The sequence below is a fragment of the Elephantulus edwardii genome, unplaced genomic scaffold (genome assembly GCF_000299155.1).
Source record: "Elephantulus edwardii isolate Elephantulus edwardi_28Jun2011 unplaced genomic scaffold, EleEdw1.0 scaffold00040, whole genome shotgun sequence".
NCBI classification, from domain to species: Eukaryota; Metazoa; Chordata; class Mammalia; order Macroscelidea; family Macroscelididae; genus Elephantulus; species Elephantulus edwardii.
In genome coordinates, this window is record NW_006399790.1 from 814146 (window position 1) to 820544 (window position 6399).

The window sequence follows — 6399 nt, forward strand, 5'->3', positions numbered from 1 at the left end:
GGGATTCATAACAGGTATGCAAGGATGGTTCAACAGAAGGAAAACAATTAATGTAATTCATCACATTAATGAAGCAAAAAACCACATGATCCTATAAAATGATGCAGAAAAGGCCTTTGACAAAATCCAATACGATTTCCTGATTAAAACACTCAAGAAAATAGGATTAGAGGGAATTTTTTTTCAACATAGTAAAAAGCATTTATGCAAACCCAAGAGCCAACATTGTTCTCAACAGAGAGAGGGTAAAGGCATTCCCTTTATAAACAGGAACTAGGCAAGGATGCCCACTATCACCTCACTTATTCAACATTGTATTGAATGTCTTAGTAATAGCAATAAGAGAAAGACATAAGAGGTATCCAAACTGGCAAAGAGGAGGTAAAATTCTCTCTCCATGCAGATGATATGATAGTATACTTAGAAAACCCTAAAGACTCAGCAAGAAAACTACTGGACATAGCTGACCAATTAAGCAAAGTGGCAGGAAACAAGTTCAACATAAAAAAATCAGTTGGATTTCTCTACAGTGACAAAGAGAATACAGAGCCAGAGCTAAGAAAAACAATACACTCCACAATACAGAATCAGAAGATTAAATACTTGGGAATAAATCTAACCAGAAGCACAAAGGATCTATTCAAAGAAAATTAAAAAACAGTACTACAAGAAACAAAAAGAGACCTTTGGACACGTTGTGAGGAGAGACCGGTCCTCAGAGAGGGACATCATGCTTGGGAGGGTGGAGGGACAGCGCAGGAGAGGAAGGCCCTCTATGAGGTGGATTGATTCAGTGACTGGGATAATTGGGATGGGAGTGTCAGAGACAGTGCGATTGGCACAGGACAGAGCAGAGTTTAGGGCTGTTGTACATAGGGTCGCTATGAGTCGCAAGCGACTCAATGGCACATAACAACAACAACATGTGGTCAAATTTATACTTTTTCCTTTTTCAGCATAGGATCTTGCTGCTAAAATATAAAAAGTCTTTTCTTTTACCACCATACTAATATAAAAAATTATGCTCTTTTTTTCCTGTAGTAATCACACAGTATTGTTTTTTTTTCACATTTAAATATTTAATCCACCTGCAAGTTAATTTGTAAATGCTAGGAGGAAGAATTATGTGTGTCTGTGTGTGCTCTAATGGATATACAAATAGTCCCATACTTTACTCTGAGGTACTCTCATTTTACTTTCAGGTAAGTTCATGCATTTAGATACATTTATCTTCTAACTATTCAACAGTGGCAGATTTAGTTTCATATTTTTTTTCTATATTTAAGCTATGATGTTTGGGTTGTGGAAGGACAGTAAATTTAATAGATCTATCCATCACACATTGAACTCCACAGCAGTAGATGGTCTTATTACATAATCCATTTGTATCAGGTAATGCTCAGTAGAAAGAACACTTACATAGTCTACTCAATTGCTTTTCAGACTGCTCTGAAAATACACCAGACACATAATACAGTGTAATGACAATGAAATTACACAGATACTAGAACCAAGTGCAATGCTGAAATACTTTAAAAATAATGCACTCTACTTTAAAAAAAAAAAAACACAAAGAAAACCTGAAACTTTCCTTCACTTATTCTAGAGAAGGCTTCCCATTCCTCAATAGGCCACATTTTAAATCAGGATTTCTCCAAAGCAATGGTCAAAGGTCCAATTATATTATGAGAATTGATAACCTGTTGGCATCAAACCAACTTCTTTTATGGCTACCCATGTAAGCTAGAGCATAACTGTCATCCAAAGAGTTTTCAGTGGCTTATTTTCCACCAGTAAACAATAAGATTTTTATTCTGAGCATCTCTGAGTGGATGCTAACCTCCTTTAGTCAGCAGCCAAGCACATTAACCATTTCCACGACCCAGTGATTCTTTGCGAAGTTGTAAGATCTTAAAACATATTTTGAGAATGTTAGTATATTCAGAAATTAATTTCTAAAAATAGTATAAAGATTAAAAGATAACTGTATTAGTATTTTAAAAGATTATTAATCCTACGATATGTTATACTTGATGCTTAGCTGCCAATCTTTTTAGTTCATTTATAAGCCCAGAATGAAAGAGAAAAATATTTCAAAGATAAATTATCAATGAGCCTCAAAGGGCTGGATCCACAAACTCCTGAATCATATTCAGTATCTTTTCATCCATTAAGATGAGTACAATTAGTTAGGTTCTTAAGATCAATGACCCAAAGAGCTATGGAAACCTGTGGAATAACTATGAAGCTTCACACATCTAAAGCTTTCATCAGTTTTACACCTACAAAAATAATGCTATTTCACATATGTAAATAGATGCTGACTTGTTTAATAAAATATATATATATATTCATTTAAGATAAATTTTTATTTTGTAAAAAGGAATTGGCAGACACAGAAGAATTTCATGAAACCACATATGAGCAAGAGCCTATGGTGATGAAGGAAGAAGTTAAAGCTGCTTTGAAGGAAATAGCAAAAAAAAAGGCCCCAGGAATAGATGGTATACCAACTGACACATTTCAGCTAACAGATGCTGCCCTGGACATGCTCACCAAGTTGTGCTAAGAAATCTGGAGAAGAACCACTTTGCCAACTGACTGGAATAGATCTATACTTATTCCTATCCCAAAGAAAGGTGACCCAACAGAGTGTGGAAACTATAGAACAATATCATTAATTTCACATGCAAGCAAGATTCTACTGAAGATTTTCAAAAAAATGACTGGAACAACACATCAGCAGAAAACTACCAGAAGTCCAGGCTGGGTTTAGAAGGGGTCGTGGTACCAGGGATATTGTAGCTAATATTAGATGGATCTTAGCTGAAAGCAGGAAATACCAGAGGAATGTATATCTGTGTTTCATTGACTATGCAAAGGTATTTGACTGTGTGGATCATTACAAACTGTGGCTGACTCTGAGAAGAATGGGAATCCCAGAACACTTGATCATTCTAATGCAAAACCTATACTTGGATCAGGAGGCAGTTGTCAGAACAGAGCAAGGGAACACTGCATGGTTCAAAATTGGTAAGTGCGTACGCCAGAGATGTGTCCTGTCTCCATATCTTTTCAACCTGTATGCAGAACAGATTATCTGGGAAGCTGGGCTCTATGAGGAGAAATGTGGGGTCAAGAATGGTGGAAGATCTATCAACAATCTGCAATATGCAGATGACACAACCCTGCTTGCTGAAACTGAGGAGGACCTGAAGCGCTTGCTGCAGAGGGTCAAGGACTGCAGCCTCCAATATGGATTGAGGCTCAATGTCAAGAAGACAAAGATTCTCACCACTGGGCCAATTGGCAGCATCAGGATGGATGGTGAAGAGACTGAGATTGTTCACAGCTTTAGTTTGCTTGGCTCCACTGTCAACACTCTTGGCACCAGCAGCCAGTAAGTTAAAAGACGTATTGCCATGGGAAAGTCTGCTGTTAGGGACCTCTCCAAAGTACTGAAGAGCAATACTGTCTCTCTGAAGCCTAAGGTGCGTCTGATACAGGCCATGGTCTTTGCTATCACTTGTTATGCATCGGAGAGTTGGACAATGACTAAGGAGGATAGAAGGAGAATTGATGCCTTTGAGTTGTGGTGCTGGAGAAGAGCATTGAGGGTACCATGGACTGCTAGGAAAACAAACAGATTCATCCTGGAAAGGGTCAAACCTGGCGGCTCCATCTGACATACTTTGGACATGTCGTCCCTTGGAGAGGGACATCATACTTGGTAAGGGGGAGGGACAGCGCAGGAGGGGAAGGCCCTCTGTGAGGTGGATTGATTCAGTGACTGGGGTAATCGGAATGGGTGTATCGGAGATGGTGCAACTGGCACAGGACAGAGCAGAGTTTAGGGCCGTTGTACATAGGGTCACTATGAGTCGCAAGCGACTCGACAGCATATAACAACAACAGTAGATTAAACCATTAAGCATTTTCTCAATAAGATTTTTTTTAAATCTAAAAAAAGTTTAGAGAGTATTTATTTGAATTACCAACCTCATTAAACTAAGACCAAACTCTTTACTGTTAAGCCAATTAAGATTTTTAAATGCTGAATGTGTTAAGGAAAATTTTACCTTAAAATGAAATGTACTCTTTAAAAACACACCATTTCTCAGTCAGCTGTACTCATAGCAACCTCATATACAGAAGAATGAAACTTTGATCCTGTATCATTCTTACAATCTCTGCTGCATTTAAACGCTTTGTTCCTAGTCAATGTGTCAATCCATCTCTTTGATGGTCTTCCTCTCTTTCACTGAACCTCTGTTATTCCAAGCATGATATTCTTTTCCAGGAACTAGCCCTTCCACATAACATGGCCAAAGCATGTGAGACAAAGTTTCACCACCCCTGCTTCTAAGTAGCGTTATGACTGCACTTTTAATATGGATTTGTTTACTCTTTTGGCAATACATGTTGTTAGGTGCTGTTAACTACAACTCATGGCAACCCTATATGAACAAAAGATCTGGCTCTGTCCTATTCTGCACCATTCTTATAATTTCCAACACACTTGAGCCCATTGACCCAATCACTGTATCAATCCATCTTGCTGAGGTTCTTCCTCTCTCTTGCTGAGCCACTACCTCTCCAAGCATGATGTCCCTGTCCAATAAATACCCTCTTGACCAACATACCCAAAGTATATGAGGTGAAGTTTTACCATGCTTACCTTTAAGGAGCACTCTCACTGCAATTCCTTCAAGACAGGTATGTTTGTTCTTTTGGCAGTTCATGGCATATCCAATACTCTTCATCAATACCACAAATCAAAGGCATTATTGATTCTTCTTCTGTCAGTCATCCTTATTCATTGTCCAACTTTCAGGTGCTTAGGAAGCAATTATAAATGTCATGGTAAAATGTTATGAAAAAAGAGTAAGACCCTCAACTGGATGAACTGACACAGTGACTACCACCAAGGCTTTGAGCATGAGGATCATGAGGACGACATAGGATAGCACAAGGTTCAGATATGTTGTTTATAGAGTTACTGTGAGTCATGGTAGACTTGATAGCCCCTAACAACAACAAAAACAACATTACTACATTGCTATTTTAAAGAGAAGTCTGATGTAAGGCATAATACTTTTCAATTGTGTAAAGTTAGACAATGAATAGTGACAATAAAAGGAGAATTGATGCCTTTGAATCATGGTGTAAATAAAAAATACTGTATTTGTCATGCACTGTCAAAAGAACACAAAAATCCATCTTAGAAGTGAAGCCCAGTGCTCCTTAGAAGCAAAGATGGTAATAATTCTCAGATACTTAGGGCCAGTTTCTGAAGAAGCAGAGGTTCTGTGAAACTTCAAAGATACGGACTGACCTAGAGACTACAACTATGGATTTAAGCACTGTGGAGAGTACGAGAATTAAACAAGATGAACTGGAGTTTCATTCTGTTGAACATATAGGTGCTATAATTTGGAACTTGATGGTACTTAACAGTTAATGTCTACATAAAAAATTTAAGTTATTTCAGAATTTGGACTATACTTCTCATTTAAAGATTTTTCTGTCTATATAAAGATATTGATCTGTAGTTTTGTTTTATGTAACGTCTTTGCTTGGCTTTGATTCTAATGTTGATTAGAGTTAGAATTTTACTCAAGTTCTGACCTAAAAGAATGAATTAGGGAGTGTTCTCTCCTATTATTTCTTGAAGGATTTGAAAAAAATTTTATTGTCTGCTAAAATGTATCAATGAAGACATCTGAAATTTGACCTTTCTTTTGGGGGATGTTTTGATTGGTGATTTGATCTTTTCTTATAGGTGTGTTTATATTTTCTATTTCCTCTTGAGTCAATTTTGATAGTATATGTACTTCTAGAAATTTAGCATATTTCATCTAGGTTCTTTAATGTGATTTTTACTCACAAGTTTTTATAGTACTCATATTGTTCAGGTTGTCACGTGCCTTCAAGTTAGAACTGACTCATTGCTGACTCTCCAGTGGGGTTTCAGAGGCAGTAAATCACATTAGAGGAGACTTTCTATTATCTTCCCATGGACCAGCTTGGTTTGGGACCTGGTGCCTTTGGGTTGACAACACAGCTCCTTACATATTAGATTCCCATTAGAAGTACTCTGATAATACCTTTCATATATGCAAATTTCTTATTTTCATTTGTGATTTTGGTCATTTCAGTCTTCTCTTTCTCATAGTCTAGTTTACGGTTTGTCCATTTTGTTGCTCTTTTCAAGGAGCCAAATTTTGGAATTTTTTATTCTATATTTTTTCAGTTTCTATGTTGTTTATTTTATTTCATCTTTATTATACCCTTAATTCTGATAGGTTTAGATTTAACTTGTTCTTCTTTCTCTACATTATTAAAATAATGATGTCACAAATGATGATATGTTTGACGGGCTAATAATCAAAATGTTGG